Source organism: Macrobrachium rosenbergii, chromosome 13 (genome assembly GCF_040412425.1).
Source record: "Macrobrachium rosenbergii isolate ZJJX-2024 chromosome 13, ASM4041242v1, whole genome shotgun sequence".
Classification (NCBI taxonomy): Eukaryota; Metazoa; Arthropoda; class Malacostraca; order Decapoda; family Palaemonidae; genus Macrobrachium; species Macrobrachium rosenbergii.
Window position 1 is genome coordinate 40,918,913 of NC_089753.1, and position 20,940 is coordinate 40,939,852.

The following is a 20,940-nucleotide window of genomic DNA, read 5'->3' on the forward strand; positions in this document are numbered from 1 at the left end:
TGTGACGCAGAGCGTAGGTGAGTTATCGATCGTGAACGAACAAAATCAAATTTTTAATCCAAGGAGGTTTTGCAGTGAAATGAGATTGCTCGCTTTTGAACAAAATTATTTGTTTTGTGTATTAGTACATTAGAAAGGGCTATGGTAGGATTTTCTTGGAGGAAGTAAGACAGTTGACAGAAGGGTTGATAGGGGAAGAGCATTGTGGGTTTAGACAAGTAAGAATTTGTATCCAGCATTTACAATGAGGTGATCGCTTAGAAATCCTGAAATTTACAGGAAAACCTGTATAAGACTTAAATAGACCTGAAAAGACTGTATGACAGAACTGTTCTTCCTTTTATTAACTCGGTATATCCTCTTACATCTCCACAGGTGCAAAAACAACCGCAAATCACTCTCATCCTTTTGTTCTCCTCTCACAGTTACCTGTTGTCTTTGAGAGAAAGAGTTTTTCCTCTCAGTTCGTGCACTTTTACTCTTTGGTCCTATATCTTCAACATTTGACTCAACAACGAGTGTCAGATTTACATTTACTCCTACCATTCTTTCCAAAGCACATGACTTTCTCTCTCTCTCTCTCTCTCTCTCTCTCTCTCTCTCTCTCTCTCTCTCTCTCTCTCTCCACTACAAATATATATATATATATATATATATATATATATATATATATATATATATATATATATATATATATATATATATATATATATATATATACATATATGTGTGTGTGTGTGTGTGTGTGTGTGTATGTATGTATGTATGTATGTATGTATGTATGTATGTATAGTTACAAAGGAGACTGTTTTGTACATAAGTTATAAAGAAAAGAATTACATTCTAACAGTTGCTAACTAGTAGAGTTGTGTGAAATCAATCTCCTGCTCATATATATGTTTGATTTGGTTTTCTATAAAGGAATGACTTCAAAGAAAATGAATTCTTGCACAGGGACTATAGTGAAAGTTGCGCCCATAATTCATGTTCGTACTTTTATAGAACGGTAAATATTGTGTCTTTGTTTTTTTCTATTACCGTTTCTTGATTTTCTGCAATAAAATTAAAATTGTAAATACACCGCATTTACAAGGGAATTATTTTTAAAGGGATAAGAAACACGCTAAACCAACTATACTTGTAGGCCTAATTGGTGTCTCGGTTGGCGTATCCGGAGGTCCACACTAGTTAACTTGTTCCGGTTTTCGAATTCAGCCTTACCTTAACTGATTTTCGTTGAAATTCATCAGTAATATTTTCGGATACATAGTGGATAGGCAAGCAGGCAGATTAACAGAAAAAAAAAATACTGTAGGGACACTTCCTTAATCGAAACCTCTGTCGAGTTTCGTCACAGAATTTTTCCACGTCTAGAATGATTTATTGTGACAGGTTAATACCGTTTATCCTTAAGGGCAAAAATAATAAGAATTAGCCTTAAATAACACAAATTACGTTAGTAACAGCACTTTTTACAATCGTATGTATGTCTCTACTAGTTACCCATTCATTAACCTGCCAAATTTGAATTGTGTGTGTAACATACTGACTTTTTAACATACCGCATGTTCTTACTTACTATTACATTTCCCTATTCAGTAATCATAATCATATTCATTCTAACATTACCTTCCTCAGTTGCTTTTTCCGTCCACCTTCTCTTTTTCTTTTAAAGTGCTTGTTTTCCCATTTGTATGGGGGTAAGCACGATGCCTTCTTTTTGAAGGACTTTGATTTGGCTAGAGGGCTGCAAATTAGTATGTGATCATCCACACTCCAATCATAAAACATACCAAATTGCTGCCCACTAGCCTCAGTAGTTTTTATTTTATTTGAGGTTAAAAGTTAGCCACAGTCGTGCGTCTGGCAACGATATAGGCCACCACCTGACCGTGACTCAGTTTCATGGGCCGCGCCTAAGAACTTCGTGGGCCGTGGCTGAGGCCACCACCGGTCCCTGGCTGAGGCCACCACCGGTCCGTGGCTGAGTTTCATGGGCCGCGGCTGAAAGTTTCATACAGCATTATACTCTGTACAGAAAGCTCGAAAGCGCCGAAGAAACTTCGGCGCATTTTTTACTTGTTTTATTTGTTCAAAGATTTATTTAATCACCATCATTATTTAGTTTTATTATTTTTCCTCTGTCAGCATCGTTTTTTACACTTACTTTTTACCAGTATTCTTTTTATTCCCTCATTTCCTGAATAATTATTAATATGCTCTGACATTCCATAGTTCATTATTTTGTTTATGCCATAACTTCCATACTCAGCGACCTCGTGTATTCTAACATATCTTTACTTATTTATCGTGTACATTATTCATTATTTTGTTTATGTCATTATTACCACACTCATTAATCAAATTTATTCTAACATATCTTTACTTAGTATCGTGTTTATTGTTCGTTATTTTGGTAATGCCATTATTATCATACTCAATAATCTCATTAATACTAACAATGTTTAATTAGTTGTCATGATCAGTGTTCATTGTTTTATTCATACAATCATTACCATACTCGGGAATCTCATTTATTCACTTATTCTAACATGTGTTTACTTAGTTATCATGTTCATTCTTTTATATATCTCCATTCAGTAAACTTGTTTATTCTTACGTTAAGTCACCCATTCTTACATAGTTCTACTTTGAATTATCATAGATTCTTACATTTCCTCGTTCCTTTCTTCCCTCCGTCACACTGCAGATGTAGATGGAGGCTGGAGCCCTTGGTCGGACATGAAGACGCCTTGCAGCAAGAGCTGCCAGGGAGGGACGCAGACGAAGGTCAGGTCCTGTACCAATCCCGCTCCCGAAGGCAACGGGAAACTGTGCAAGAAGGAGGACAACACTCTGACAGCGGGTGCAGAGTGGCACGTCACCCCGTGCAACACCCAGAGCTGCTGGGGTAAGGGTTATTTTGTGTGTGTGTGTGTGTATATGTATATATATATATATATATATATATATATATATATATATATATATATATATATATATATAAAGTTAAAGCCCTCTTGGGCCTCTGTAGGCTCATAGGACAGGTGCTGATCTCCTGTTTCTTAGGCCGACAGTCAATGGGGACAGGTCCCAATTTATATATATATATATATATATATATATATATATATATATATATATATATATATATACATACATATATATATATATATATATATATATATATATATATATATATATATATATATATATATATATAATTTATAACTGTAAATGCAACCGTGATCCCATGGCTAAATGTATTATAAAAACCAGCAGGAAACAAATCAGTGCCTAGCATTTTCGTGGACAATTAACATAAACATCTTCGGAGTATAACATGGCTGCATGGTTACCTGAGGATGTGTAAGTTAACTGTACACGAAAGCACTTGGTCAGCTACTGATCTGCTTCCCAATCTTCTGTTGTTTCCTTCAATATAACTATTTACCTACCTGCCTCCTTTGTTGTCACACCCTTTCCATTTCATTTCCACTTTTCTCGCTTGTTTTTTATATTTAGGCCTGTGTCTCGGGTAAGGGTTTTCAGTTGCCCGAACCTTTTGGTCTCTATTTAGATAATAAGGGTTAAGTTATTTGATTTCCTTTAGATGGAATATATGTAAGAATTTCCTTGTTTATTTGTTTTCATAGTAATATCGGAGGAGATTCAATTTATGCTTTAAGTTCAACCAAATGCTCTAAAAATACTGCTCTAACAGCGTTGTATTTGTTGCGTCTCTGAGTATTACCGTCTAAGATTGTGCTTAAAGCCGCCAGCCTGTAAGTGAAATAAATACCCCCTAATTCCATACTGCCTGTAGGAGGGTATTACCGTCAGTGCACCTCACGCGGTGCATTGTAGGCATTACATAAGGTTCTTTGCTGCATGGTCCCTTCGGCCCATAGCTGCAACCCTTTTCATTCATTTAACTGTACCTCCGTTTATATTCTCTTACTTCCATCTTGCTTTCCGCCCTCTCCTAACAATTGTTCCATAGTGCACCTGCGGGGTTTTCCTCCTGTTACACTTTTAATTAAACCTTTTTACTGTCGATTTCCTTTTCAGCGCTGAATGACCTCATAAGTCCTTGCTCTTGTCCTTTGGCCTAAATTCTACAATTTATTCTATTCCGTTCATATTCTCGTTCTTCCATCATACTTTCCATCTTCTAAAATTTGTTTCATAGTGCAACTGCCTTGGAAGTTTTTTACTCTCAGCTTCTCTTCCAGAGCCTTTGGCCTAAATTTCATATTATATTCCTTTCGTGAATCCATGCTGAAAACCAGTCCGTTTTCTGTTCTCCTCGCTGCAGTGAACGACTGGTCAGATTGGTATAACTGCTCCAAAGTGTGCGGCCGTGGAGTCAAGAGTCGCTTCGCCATGTGTGGGAACGAGACTTGCACAGGTGTCCAGTACAGGGTGGAAAAAGAACCGTGCAATACCTGGGTCAAGAACACCAGCATATGCCCGAGTAAGTTCAGTAACTGCTTTGTAATTGTGAGAATACAACAACTGTAAAAAAAAAATAATGATTAGAACTTATTCTTGAAATGTAACACCACATACTCATCTGAATGAAAGATAATGTTTGGAAAATGAATGAATGTATTCTTAAGATATAACACCAGATATTCATTTAAAACAAAAATGCCTGGGAACATGAATGAGCTTTCAGGCACAGAAGGGAAGTAGCCACATGTTCAAAGAAGGAAAAAAATGTCACGAAATTTTTTTATGGTATTTTTTATTTCAGAGAAAATTGTCGGCAGGAAAATGAATGAGAATTCGCGTTTAAAAGTAAAATATAAGATGGTAATGAATTGAATTGAACGGAAATTCCTATTAAACATACGATTCCACAATTTTACAACCAAACTGTTGTAAATTTGTCTTCATTTCATGAAGTTTTAAGTGTTACTAATTATTATTTTGATAGAATGCAAGATATGTATTTATGATGAAAGTTAATAATAATAATAATAATAATAATAATAATAATAATAATAATAATAATAATAATAATTTTTATTATTGTTATTATTTATTATTATTATTATTATTATTATTATTATTATTATTATTATTATTATTATTATATGATGTACCCTTATCTCCATTTGGTAGGCATTCTTCATTCGCCTGCAGCCATGAGATTATTATTATTTATTATTATTATTATTATTATTATTATTATTATTATTATTATTATTATTATCATAAAGTACCCTCATATCCATCGTCTGTGCATTCTTCATTTGCCTACAGCCATGAGATTATTATTATTATTATTATTATTATTATTATTATTATTATTATTATTATTATTATTATCATCATCTTAAAGCACCCTCATCTCCATCGTGTGTGCATTCTTCATTTGCCCAAAGCCCTGAGACTATACTCATATATCAATCCAGTATCGTTATCACCATCATCATCATTTGCCATAACTGCAAGCGTCTTAAACACCTCACGATCACTTGACAGGTCCGTGCATTGGGAAGGCTTGTCCTGACTACGCAGTTTGCAAAGACGAGTCGACCAAGGATGACCCCATCGCCAATTGCGTGTGTACCATGGGATTCACGATGCAGTATGGGAAGTGCATCAGTAAGTTGTCTCTCTGTCCTTTAACGAGATTCCTTAATTTGGACTTTAGTTATATTTAAACAGAGACACCTTATGTGTGTATATGTATATATATATATACACTATATATATATATATATATATATATATATATATATATATATATATATATATATATATATATATATATATATATATGTGTGTAATTGTATCTGTTAAAAGTGACCAATAGACTCTACACATATTCCAGCCTACAAAAGCAATAAAAATTGATTGTCCACTTGGCTACAATGGTGAGTTTAGGTCTATTCCAGCTCTAATATATAAATTATATCTGAAAAACGTCAGGTATAAGTATGCATGAGAGGCAATAGACTTTTATCCCTCTCGTGATCAGGTCGACAATGGTACCTCGTTCTGATTAGCTGACCCGGGTTCGTTTCCCGCTACCGCGCATCAGAATTTCTTCATATTTTTTGCACTTGGATCTTAGGCATTTTAGTGATAAGCGTATCCAAAAAAAGCGCGAAGAATTCGAGAAAGTTAAGAGGGCATTATGGCTATGACAATTACATATGTATCTGGTAAAAAGTGACCAGTAGATTCTACATGTATATATATATATATATATATATATATATATATATATATATATATATATATATATATATATATATATATATATATATATATATATATATATATATATATATATATAATATATATACAAACATATATAATTATATACACTTCAGCTTCCATGCAGTTTGAAAAAGTTACGAGTTATTATTGTGATGAAATGCCTGATATGAGAATATGATAGTATGAGTTAGGTGAATGGCGTTATTATTATTATTATTATTATTATTTCAGTATGTTTTTATTTACCTTGTGTGTGCATTCTTTAGTAACATATAAACATGAGAGAGATATATCCATTTATTCTTATTTTCATTCAATAAACTACAAACACTTCAAATGATGTTGCAAACAGACATTAACTTCATCTTTCCCCTATGAAAATCCTCCTCCTCCTCCTCCTCCTCCTCCTCCTCCTCCTCCTCCTCCTCCTCCTCCTCCTCCTCCTCCTCCCATAGGACCCCCACCCACCACCCCCACGCCCAGGCCAATCCCGACCCTCCCCTGCCCAGAAGGTGGTAGCGACGGTGATTTCCAAGTCAGCCTCGACCATCATCATCGTGATGGTGTCCTTGACCTTGGCCCTGTTCTTGATCCTGCGCATCTTCACGCCCGATCGCGTCATCCAGATGAACATGGAGATTGCCCTGCTCTGTGCTCACATCATGTTGATGTTCCCGCCCTCGATCACCCATTATCCGGTGAGTTTCGTTTTCATGTTTTGTTTTCTATAACAGAAAACTATTGTGGTGGGCGATGTCTGTCCGTCCTCACTTTTTCTCTCCCCCCCTCAGGTCTTGAGAACTACTGAGGCTAGAGGGCTGCAAATTGGTATGTTAAGCAGCCACCCTCCGTCCATCAAACACCAAATTGCAGCCCTCTCCTGTCAATAGTTTTTATTTTATTTAAGGATATAAAGTTAGCATAATCGTGCTTCTGGCAACTATATAGGATAGGCCACCACCGGCCCATGGTTAAAGTTTTATGTGCCGCGGCTCATACAGCATTAGATCGAGTCCACCGAAAGATAGATCCATTTTCGGTGGCGTTGATTATACGCTGTAGCGGCTGTACGGAAAACTCGATTGTTTTTTAAATGCTTATTAGGATGTATCTTCTATCAGGTTATGTAAATGATGTCAGTTATGAAATGTTTAAGAAACTAATATTTATTTGTTTGTTTGTTTACTGTGGTCTTCGGTAGGTTATAGAACTCGCTTATATCCACTGTGTCATGTTGACAGTGTACTCAGTTGTACTTAATCCTATTTCTTATTATTAATATACATTCCGTTTTAAATTTCTGTTAGATATGAATTACGTCGATTTATATATATATATATATATATATATATATATATATATATATATATAATATATATATATATAATATATATATATATATTCATGTACATATATATAGTTCCTCATTGGACTGGTTGGTTAAACTAAGGTATACTTAACTTTATATATATATATATATATATATATATATATATATATATATATATATATATATACATAATATATACATATATATATTTGTATGTATATATTATATATGTATATATATACAGTATGTACACTCACTCAAAAATATTTTGCAACATGTTCTAGAAGTTTTCGTTCACCTAACAGTAATTTGTTCTTTTGATATTTACAAGGAAATGTAATTTTCTTATGCGACTTTGGTTATTAATCATGCGGTTAACAATATAAAAAAGAATGGCGAGTGAAAAATTCATATTACGAAAAATGACGAAACATTTTGAAAAAATTCACTTCAGTTGATTGGGCAAAAGAGTCAAAGACGAAACTATATTTCGAATCCAGATAAAAGCTTCTTGACTAATAAAATAATATTGAATAATCATCAATGAAACTATATATAAATAAAGAAAGAAAGAAATCAACCATTATTGTTGTCAAAAACAAAAAAGAAAAAATCTCGTAACGTCGTATGTTATCGTGTGACTCCGCATTCGGGCAGGAAAATTAAACTAAACTGTCTCGTTACTTTCACCGATAAGATGGGCAACAGACTGCCGCACCACAATCATTAGCTTGCATAGGACTAATGTCTCTATTGTAGATATTGCTCGGCAGCTTAGCGTAAATAAAACAACCATGTATAGAGGAATAAAACAACAGACAGAACGAGGAAATATGATAAATTCATTGTAAAAAGTGGCGGACGACCCCTTGTTGCACTACTGTTAACGATCATCATCGGATGATCACTGAAGGAGTTCTGCCTAACTCCCCTGACAAGCCGGTGTTGCCATAAAGAGAGAACATTACGCTTTCCCTTCAAGTTGCTGCTCAAACCATCTGTAACAGGCTACATGAGACCAAGATATTATTTCATCATACTCCTGCCAAGAAACACTTCATATCAGCGAAACACAAAGAATAGAGGCTAGGGTTTGCGTTATAATATAACCCAGTGGCCGATGATTTCTGTAAGAATCATCTTTTGCGATGAGGAGGAGACATTCTCCACTGATGAGCATGGTAGTCTTCTTCACTGCTGGCGTTTAGCATTAACTAAATTAATGTTGAACTTCTTGCTAATTTTAATTCTTTAGAAACTTAGATAATAAGAAATACAAAAATAGGCGTTATATATTCGGTTAACTTCACAAGAGGCATCAAAATTATAGGCCTAAGAAACAATGAAAGAAATGAGAAATATGTGTGTGTGTGTGTGTGTGTGTGTGTGTGTGTGTGTGTGTGTGTGTGTGTGTGTGCGCGCGCGCCAGCGCGATTATATTCTATGTATTACAAAAACGACATGAAATCTGTTTGTCTACAGTGGTTCGGTATATTTTATAATAAGTTTCACTAGTTCACAATATACATAGGATTAGTCATTCAAAAATTTGATTAATAATAATGTGCAAGCAAAATTTAATCTTTACAAAAGTCGTGTTTGTTGATGTTAATAAGACTAATAGTTCAACTTATGACAGTCGTAGGCCTATGTCTACAAAGTTCACATATATGGAGATAAAACAACGATAGCGATGGCAGTTGGAGATAAAAATATTAAAACATACGAACAGCGATGACCTCTGAAGTATTATAGTAACATCCTTTAATTAAGTAAAGTATGACAACGGTAAGCAGTATCAGAAAAAGCCCTGTTTAAGGGAAACTGCAGGGTAATTTCTCGGACCCACCACTAGTGTTCAGCTGTGTCATGCGCTTACAACTGAGTTGCCAAATAGCGCCAGATGTCGCTATTATAAGCAGTTGTCCGAAAAGTTTTGAAGTATGTTGCAAAACTTTTTTGAGTGATTGTACATATAATAATGGGCATGATTATAAACAATAATGATGCAGACTTTGTTACCCATTTGGTAATTTCGTTAAAACACCAATAAATAATATAACTTTAACAATCTCCTCCACAGTGAAGATAACAATGGTAATAATGACAGTCTGTAATGAGGTTAAAACGACAGCCGCCATAATAAATCTTTAGGCGAGTCGGTAGAGCTGTGGACTGGCACTCGCCAGGCCTGAGTTCGAGTCCCCGGCCGGCTGATGAAGAGTTAGAGGAATTTATTTCTGGTGCTAGAAATTCATTTCTCGCTAAAAATGTGGTTCGGATTCCACAATAAGCTGTAGGTCCCGTTGCTAAGTAACCAATTGGTTCTTAGCCACGTAAAATAAGTCTAATCCTTCGGGCCAGCCCTCTCTAGGAGAGCTGTTAATCAGCTCAGTGGTCTGGTAAAACTAAGGTACACTTTTTTTTTTTCTTCGTCAGAACTTGTGCCGCGCCGTGTCCATCTTCATCCACTTCTTCTTCACCGCCTGCTTCCTCTTCATGATGCTCGAGGCCCTCCACATGTACGCCTTCGTGGCCCACGTCGTCAAGAAGGACGGGATGTTGTCCAAAGTCCAGAACGTCCTCGTCGGCTGGGGCATGGCCCTCTTCATCGTCTTGTGCGCCATGTGTTTCGAGTTTAGCAACTATGGCGGCAAGTACCAGTAAGCAAATGTGTATTGACATGTATATATATACATTATGTATATATGCATATATACTATATATATATATATATATATATATATATATATATATATATATATATATATATTCAAGAGCCTCGATGGCTCAGTCGGTTACAGTAGCAGCCTCGGACTTCCTAGAGGTCTGTGGCGCGGGTTCAAACCCGCAGCCGACTGATCAGAGAGGCAGACACTTTGCTATCCGTGTAGACATCCCGGGATTATATTTGTAATCAACGGATAGGTTTGCTTAAAAAGCAAATGGATGATGCAGACTAAATACACACACAAAACAAAGCCACTACAACACTTTCTAAAAACATAACAAACATCTCACACGTCTCGAACTCTCGCCATACCCGCGCAATAACTTCTCGCTGCTGGGAAGAAAGGGCGTTGGGTCGGGTATGATACATGAAACATACGTACCGGGGTCTAAGCGATGTCAGGCAGGGCAGCCGATCGAGACCACAGGTCTACCCCAAAAGCCAAATCAAAAAGTCCTTCAAAAGAAGGCATCGTGCTTACCCCATACAAAAATGGGAATAAAAGCACGTTAAAAGAAGAAGAAGAAGATATATATATATATATATATATATATATATATATATATATATATATATATATATATATATATATATATATTCATATATATATATATACATATATATATATATATGTATATACATACAGGGTAATATGTATTAATTTAGCTAATCTTGCTCTTTGTGGTTTTCCATTTTTAGCTGGGTTTTACTCTAAGGATGTATTATGTGTTTACCAATAAATATATTTAAAGAGGATGTTATCTAGCGGAGGTATCTATTCAGAAAAAGTTCAGAGCTTTCCAGTACTAGCTGTCCAGACGGTGAGGGCAGTTAGTCCTGGATAACTTTGAACTTCTTTCTGAATCAATATCTCTGCTAGGTAACATCGTGTTTACATGAAGTCCTGTTATTAACTTTATTAATGCACAGAACAATTTTTGCAAGTGATTATATATACTCGATAATATATATATATATATATATATATATATATATATATATATATATATATATATATATATATATATATAATACATACATATATATGTATATTATATATATATATATATATATATATATATATATATATATATATATATATATATTATATATATGTATATATATTAACAAATTTACCGGCAAGTGTTATTGTTATTCAGTATATGGACACAATACTTATGGCACAGTTCGAAAAGATTGTAAACAGAACCCCTGGTTCAGTGCCTTTAAGATATTAGAAGAAAGTTATATGAAATTTTAGACAAAGAAGGGTAAGTTTCGAAACACGCACACAATGCTATTAAGAACCAAGAAAATAACGAAAGAATATTAAATAATAATCGGTGGATATGAATGCATATCAGGGATTAATTAGTTGGCAGAGCGTGCTTTCTTGTCCTTTATTTAACCGTAGGGGGCTAGTGCCGTGAGTGCACCTCATGCGGTGCACTGTAGGCATTACTTAAGCTTCTTTGCAGCGTGCCTTCGGCCACTAGCTGCAACCCCTTTCGTTCCTTTTACTGTACCTCCTTTCATATTCTCTTTCTTCCATCTTACTCTCCACCCTCTCCTAACATCTGATTCATAGTGCAACTGGGATGTTTTCCTCCTGCTGCACCTTTCAAACTTTTACTGTCAGTTTCCGTTTCAGCGCTGAATGACCTCATTGGTCCCAGTGCTTGGCCTTTGGCCTAAATTCTATAGTCAGTTCTGTTTCTTCCTTTATTTTTCACCACTAAGCCTAGAAAAAACATAACAGTTATAACTGATGAATTACAGCTGGACCTATGTGCAGAAAACTTCCACAATATCAGGGAGCTCATCAGCAGCACGTCGTGAATCCCCTGATATACAGTGAACCATTCAGCTGTATCTCAAGGAGTGCCGTCAGTGCACCTCACGTCGTGCACTGTAGGCGTTACTAAATTTTATTTGCAGTATCCCTATGGCCGCTAGTTCCACCTGTTATTTGGCCTTTCATTCAGCCTTCAATTTCGCTTACTTTCTTCCAGCTTGCTGTCCAACTTCTCTAACTCCCTCGTTTTACTGTCTTCAGCTGAAGGGCTGAAAGTACCCCAGTGCTTGGCTTTATGGCCAGATTTTCATAAATGAAATAATAATAATAATAATATTTGGTCTTCCCCTCGTTCATTCAAACACTAACATATTAATGTTGTTTTTGTAATAAAAAAACATATTTACTCATTCAGTAAATGACGTATTCATTAATTCAAGAACGACACATTTACCCATTCAATTAACATGTTTACTTATTCAATAAACAACATATTGACTTATTCAGTAAACGACATATTTACGCACTCAGTAAACGACATATTAAATAATTCAGAAAACGACATATTTACATTTTCGGTAGACATATTTACTTATTCAATAAATGGCATATTTACTCATTCAGTAAACGACATATTTACTTATTCAATGAACGACTTATTTACTTATTCATTGAACAACTTATTTAAACATTCAGTAAATGACATTTTTACGCATTCAGTAAACGACATAATATTCACTTATTCAGTGAACGACTGATTTAAACATTCAATAAACGACACATTTACTCATTCAGTAAACGACACTTTTACACATTCAATAGACAACATATTTACGCATTAAGTAAATGACATATTTACTTATTCAGTGAACGAATTATTTAAACATTCAATAAACGACACATTTACACATTCGGTAAACGACATTTTTACGCATTCAGCAAATGACATACTTACGCATTCAGTGAACCGCACAGTTACTTATTCAGTAAACGGCCTATTTACACCGTAAAAACTATATTTACACCTTCAATAAACGAAATATTCACTTACTCAATAAATGACAAATTTACTCATTCAATAAATGACATAATTACTCATTCAAAAAAACGACATATTGACTTATTCGATACAAGAGATACTTTATTCAATAAACGACATACTTGCGCAGATTCATTCAGTGAACCACACATTTACTTATTCAGTAAACGGCCAATTTACACCGTAAAAAATACATTTACACCTTCAATAAACGAAATATTCACTTACTCAATAAATGACAAATTTACTCATTCAATAAATGACATAATTACTCATTAAAAAAAACGGCATATTGACTTATTCGATACAAGACATACTTATTTAATAAACGACATACTTGCACAGATTCATTCAGTGAACCACACATTTACTTGTTCAGTAAACGGCCAATTTACCGTAAAAAATATATTTACACCTTCAGTAAACGAAATATTCAGTTACTCAATAAATGACAAATGTACTCATTCAATAAATGACATAATTACTCATTAAAAAAACGGCATATTGACTTATTCGATACAAGACATACTTATTTAATAAACGACATACTTGCGCAGATTCATTCAGTGAACCACACATTTACTTATTCAGTAAACGGCCAATTTACACCGTAAAAAAATATATTTACACCTTCAATAAACGAAATATTCACTTACTCAATAAATGACAAATTTACTCATTCAATAAACGACATAATTACTCATTCAAAAAAACGGCATATTGACTTATTCGATGCAAGACATAAATTACTTACTTATTCAATAAACGACATTCTTACGCAGACTCATTCGGTTCTCGCCCTACGCTAACTTTCTCTCTTCCCAGCTGCTGGCTCCAAATGGACACCCCCCTCGTCTACGGCCAGTTCGTCCCCATCATCGCCATTATGGTCATTACCCTGACGCTCATCGAGGCTGCTGGAGCTGCTGACTACAAGCAAATAAAAGGTAAGGAGCTCCTCCAGGGGAGATGATTTTGAGTGCACAGGTGGATGGAAGGAATTAGATTTTTTTTAAAGGAAAAGGAAAGATTTCTTCAAGGCCGTGTTGCCGGTGGATAGCAAGGTTTAGGTCAGTGCTTTTGGGCGTATATGTAATTCTGCATTGTTTTGAATAGAATGAGGAGGACTCTTGTTTTTTATGTATAAGATAATTTTTTTTTAATGCTAAGCAAACGGTTTTGTGAATAAAGTTTGGTGGAAAAAGCTGGATTTTATCCATTGCTTCTAAGATAAAATGTGATAATGGTCTCTGCTTAGCAACTAGTGTACAAAGTAAAATTGTCAGAAAATTTGCGTAATTTTCTTCAGCAATGAAATGGCCCAATTGAGAAAAATGGGCATCAGTCCAGCGTGTCTAAGATGGGTTCTCTTCAGTAGATGATTGTTCCTAATCAAGTTTAGTCATTGTTGCCCACTTCTGTTTCCGTGTTAGTGACGTAGTCTTCCCCTCTTCTAACCAATGAAAGTAACTGACGCAGCATTCCAAGCAGATTGGAGGAAGGTTTTAAGCCGGCTGAGAATTTGGCGAACCCGCCTAAATCTTCAGTGTATTAATTGGTTTTTTATTGAGAAGGAAGCAGCGCCCTTGAGTATAGCCACAGTGAAGAGTCGTTATTGGTTAACTGTCCTTTAGTACATTGCGGTTGCGGTTTAGTATGATACAGTGACCAGCGACGGAGATTCCATGTTGATGGAAAATCCTCGTCGGATATTTTGGGAGGTGGTGCAGCCATTCCTGGATTCATTAGTTTGTTGAATAACACTAAGAATTTAGACATTATTACTTTCATACCTTATTCTCCTAACTTATAAGTTTAACTAATTTTCTCACCCTATAAATATATACATATATATACTTATATGTCACTAAATAGCGCGTGACAATATATTTAGCCAAGGCCACAGGAAAAATAAAAAAAAAAGGAGTACCAAGCGCTTTCGTGTACTTTCAATAAATTTTGTACCTCGAAAATGTGTTGAAAGAACACGAAAGCGCTTGGTACTCCTTCTTTAGTTTTCCTGTGGCCTTTGCTAAATGTATATATATATATATATATATATATATATATATATATATATATATATATATATATATATATATATATATTATATACACACACACACACACACACACACACATATATATATATATATATATATATATATATATATATATATATATATATATATATATATATATACAGTGTACCCTCACTTTCCAGACATCGACGAAGGCCAGTTGCTGAGCGCCAAGTTCTCACAGCGTACCAACCTGCTCATCATGCCCTTGGTCTTCTCCCACTGGGTAGTGGGGATGATGTCGGAGTACGAACAGAACCTGCCCCTGTACGGCATCTTCTCCATCCTCAACGGGATCACTGGTGTTGCCGTGTTCTTACTCCACTGCTCCAACAACCACCAGGTAGGTCATCTTGCAGATATCAGTAAATATTTGTGTGGATGGAAAGGCAGGCTTGAATATAATGTGCCATATTGTTGTTTTGTGGTTCATTGTTAGTTAGGGAATGGATATTTGATAAGGTATTGCTCAGTAATTAGTGGTTTCGGTAGCTCAAACATTAACAACATTCCAGTTAAGAAAAGATGTGTGTGTGTTTGTTAGTCTGTGTAGCTATATATATATATATATATATATATATATATATATATATATATATATATATATATATATATATATATATATATATATGTATATATGTATATATATATATATATATATATATATATATATATATATATATATATAAATTTCTGACTCACGTCAGGATCAGACCCAGGTCTCTCAGGTGGAAAGCAAGGCGTTACCCACTGGGCCCTTGCTTTCCACCTGAGAGAGACCTGGGTTCGATCCTGACGTGAGTCAGAAATTTATTTCTGTTCCACACGTGATTGTGTGTTGATGATTTCTATATATATATATATATATATATACTGTACACACATATACATATGTATATATATTTTTATATTTATATTTAAATATATATATATATATATATATATATATATATATATATATATATATATATATTATCAAATATGTATATATATATATATATATATATATATATATATATATATATATATATATATATATATATATATATATGAAAATATATATATACACTGTAGTATTACAGGAAAAGACATTCATATATATATATATATATATATGTGTGTGTGTGTGTGTGTGTGTATATATATATATATAATATAATTTGATGGAGTGAATCTACCACATACACAATCAAACCAAAAGGTGATATCCTTAAGAAACAAGGGATTGTCACTAGCAAACTCACACATTCGCAAACAAAGGCAAAACCAGACAAGCAGTTTATGAGCTTATTAACTAGTGTTTCGTTATTGCAGGTCCGGGAAAAGATCAAAGGCTGCTTCAACAAATTAAGAGGAAAATCAAAGACCTAAAGATAAAATGGGGACATAGGAAAAGAGGAAACCAGGACCCCTCACCAGGCAGTCTCAAGCAGCGCGAGAATGAAAGTTGGGTTACGAGGCTTCACCATGTATATTATTTATTTTTCTTTTAGGCGTAGACTTCTTGAAGGCACTGGCTTGCCTAGGCCATTCACCGTCTTCGGTGAAAAGTGTTTATCTGAATATATGTCAATTCTTGATCAAGTTCAGAAAAGCAAAAGGTTTATTCAGGTATATACAAAAGTTGAATTATCTGTTTAAAATAGTAAGACAATTGACCTGGATACAAAGCATTTCTCTCTTGTATACTCTTAGCTTATTATATCGACATTATATAAAACATTATCCTTTTAGTGCGTATGTGTGTGTGTGTGTGTGAGTGCAGCATATTTTCATACATATATACTAACACGTGTGAGTAATGGAGATAACGACTTTTCGAGTCAAGTACAGAAAATTAGTACAAAATGATGTTTCATTACAAATTTATGAGGTTTGATGAATTCTTAGTTTGCTGCTTAGACCATATGACCAATTCTTTCCCATATAAATCAGTTTAAGTCTTAGCGTGAAAACTGCAAAATTTCAGTCACATCAGAAGCAAAACTTCAGCCCTGGAGAAAAGATCTGTTATGCAACGCGCGCAACAAACATATAGAACTGCCTTTCAGTTTAATTAGCTGATCTTTGAGTTAACTTTTAAGCCCTAGAATGATCATCTTGAGAGGACTTTTTCACGGAGCATCAAATCCTGTTTTTCGAAGGATGTGGAACGTAATATGTTTGCAGTCATAACATTTTCTTTCTCGCCCCAACTGGCACATAACTCGTTTTAATATTCCTGAGAGTATTTAGTTATTTTTTTATTTCTCAATGTTTACGCTGTTTACTTTGATGACTGTCATTAAATTCGGTATATACAGTATACATGAATATATATATATATATATATATATATATATATATATATATATATATATATATATATATATATATTTATATATATATATATATATATATATATATGTATGTATATATTATGTATATATATATATATATATTTCAATAGATAAATCAATAACAGATTAATGCTTTGTATGGTCTCTGAACCTCCTTGAACCATAAAAAACATAAATATCTTATTTAAAATAAGTTACAGTATGTATGTATCACATATAAAAGTATTTAACATTGATGTCACATATTATATACACACATATATATACAGTATGTATATATATATATATATATATATATATATATATATATATATATATACATATATATATATATATGTGTGTGTGTGTTTGTGTGTATATATATTATGAGAATGGAGTTGGAGTGCCTGATGATTGCTGGTAATAATGTTGATGTAGGATGGTAAGGAAAAGCTGCAGAGACTGGTAAGAGATTATAGATCTGATAATAGGACGTGAAAGATGGCGGCGAATACGACTGTTTATAAGGTTATGAGGGAGGGATCGAGAATGAAAGTGTATTCTGATAAGCATTTCTGTGTATACGAATCAGATCTTTGTAAGTTGGTATGCGAGTCATGGAATAGATGAAGCACGGAATGCAGCTGTTGTATACAATATATTGAAGCATAAATTAGTGTGTATGAAAGGATTGTTGAGCCAACTTTCCTTTATGGAAGTGAAGCTCAGGTGTCGAGTGTGAATAGGAAAAAAGAAGTGAATCAGTCGACATGAACTGTGTAGAATGTGAGAAGTATGAAAAATGGCTATGGGGAGAAGTGTCGGGATACATAGAAATGTTAAAAACGTATGTTAAAAAGATGAAACAGGGTATAGGAGAGAACATGGGACGACAGATGCCTAAAAGAATGTGTAATTCGGAACTGCTGGAAGGAAGAAGACTTCACTATGTCCAGAAAGTGAGTGCTGATGTTCCACCTTCACAGAAATATGAAGCAGCAAAGGTTGTGGAAGTTTTCTGCAGAGGTGGTTCATCACTGACTCAGCAATTAGGAAATGAAAGTAGCTTCGATTGTTATCGTAATCTTTATCTGCAGACACTTCCTATCAGGGAAAAATGTCAATTTTTTTTTCAGTGATATTCGTCTACCTGTATATATTGAAATTTAATGAAACAACTGTGATAGAGATCAATTATTTTGTTAATGATAACTGAATTATTTTACCTAGGCATTGCTAATCATTCAGTTTTGAAGTATTCGGAGACGAATTGTAATTATAAAGCGTAAGTCAACAACAGTAAGTGATTCTAATAATGAGCTGAATGTCTTATAGTGCAACACACACATATATATAAATTTAAAATATATATATATATATATATATATATATATATATATATATATATATATATATATATATATATATATATATATATATATATACTGTATATATATGCAGTATATACACACATGCATAATATATAAATTGCTGGGATGTACCATAAATTTTCTTTTTTCTTTTTTTTTTGTCTTGAAATGTGAACCCGAAAATAATACAATTTTAAATTTATTGCGGAAGCAAATATGTTAAATTGTAATCTATATATCATTTGTCATGAAAATAAACTATTATTATTATTATTATTATTATTATTATTATTGGGATTTAGATTCGGGTTAATTACAAATAAGGGTATGATTTTCACGAACTTTAAAGAAAGACTTTGAGAAAATTTCTATTTTTATCATGTTGATTTCGAAATAAAATCCTGGTAATAGTATCATCTCACACCTTTAAGTATGATTAGTATCATCATTTTCTTCATATACCCCGTAAGGGGGTAGTCCCGTCAGTGCACCTCACGGGGCGCACTGTAGGCATTACTAAAGGCTCTTGACAGCGTCCCTTCGGCCCCTAGCTGCAACCCCTTTCATTCCTTTTACTGTACCTCCATTCATATTTGCTTTCTTCCTTCTTGCTTTCCACCCTCTCCTAACAATTGTTTCATAGTGCAACTGCGAGGTTTTCCTCCTGCTACACCTTTCAGACCTTTTACTGTCAATATCCGTTTCAGCGCTGAATGACCTCATAGGTTCCAGTGCTTGGCTCTTGGCCTAAACTCTGTATATTCCATTCCATTCCATTTTCTTCTTAGTTAGATGAAATTTTGGTGTAACTGATCCTTAGTTAGAGAAACTGTTAATGTGCTTAGTATGATACACACTTGGTATAATACTCATTTTGATTAGAAAAGGAGTATATTTATCGTCTAGATTCAAGTAAAAATCTGTATAATTCTCCCTTACCTTTCAGAATCTGGATACAGTTCTCACCAAAATCCTTACATAAAACCAATTTTTGACTCTCATCTAGCCGATATTTCAGTGTTTGCTGTGAGGATAAAATTGGACAGTCGATTTTAAGTGCTAGTTTGGGAAACAACTTTTGGAGAACAATGTAAAAAATTTTGGTTTTCTGTAAAAGAAAACTATTGCGCCGGCTTTGTCTGTCCGTCCGCACTCTGTACTGTCCGCAATTTTTCTGTCCGCAGTTTTTTTGTCCGCCCTCAGATCTTAAAAACCGCTGAGGCCTGAGGGCTACAAACTGGTATGTGGACCAACCACCCTCCAAACGTCAGACATACCAAATTACAGCCCTCTAGCCTTAGTAGTTTTTATTTTTATTTAAGGTTAAAGTTAGCCATTATCGTGCTTCTGGCAACGATATAGGATATGCCACCACCGGGCCGTGGTTAAAGTTTCATGGGCCGCGGCTCATGCAGCATTCTACCAAGACCACCGAAAGATAGCTCTATTTTCTGTGGCCTTGATTATGCGCAGTAGCGGCTGTACAGAAAACTTGATTGCGCCGGAGAAGCTTCGGCGCATTTTGTACTTGTTTAATTCTCAATACGAATTAAACGGTGATCTGGGATCATTGTAAACTATTCTTTAAGTCTCGCCGGGATTTAGAGAAAAAGTCTTGCGATAAAACTCATACCTTCGTTGATAAACAAAAGCTGTTTATCACTGCATAATGTTCAGTTATTGTGTTTTCATGGAACTAAATCTTGTAATAATTCCTCTTTCGAGTTGGAGATAGAAAGTGTTGTTATCTTTACAAAATCTGTGTTCATCTCTCATCGTTATTTTGAGAAACAAGATGTAGGTATAATTCTCATCACGAGTGTGAGAAACAGTATCCGAGCACCGTATCATTCAAAAAATTCTGGTCTTTTTTGTAAAATCTGTTTTTCTTTTATTTTTAACGGGATTTTAACGAGCAAAATCTGGGCGCGTTTCGATTATGAGTTGGTGAAACAAAATGCAAAATGCACATCGGAATTTGGAAGGACAAAATGTAAGTGTAAATCACAAAATCTGCGCCATTCTCATCGGGATTTAAAG

General features: G+C 34.3%; 1 pseudogene; it reads left to right on the forward strand.

Annotated features, from left to right (window-relative positions):
* The window catches only part of LOC136844678 (adhesion G-protein coupled receptor D1-like), a 17,573-nt pseudogene extending 64 nt beyond the window's left edge, over positions 1 to 17,509 (forward strand).
* The last annotated feature ends 3,431 nt before the right edge of the window (positions 17,510 to 20,940 follow it).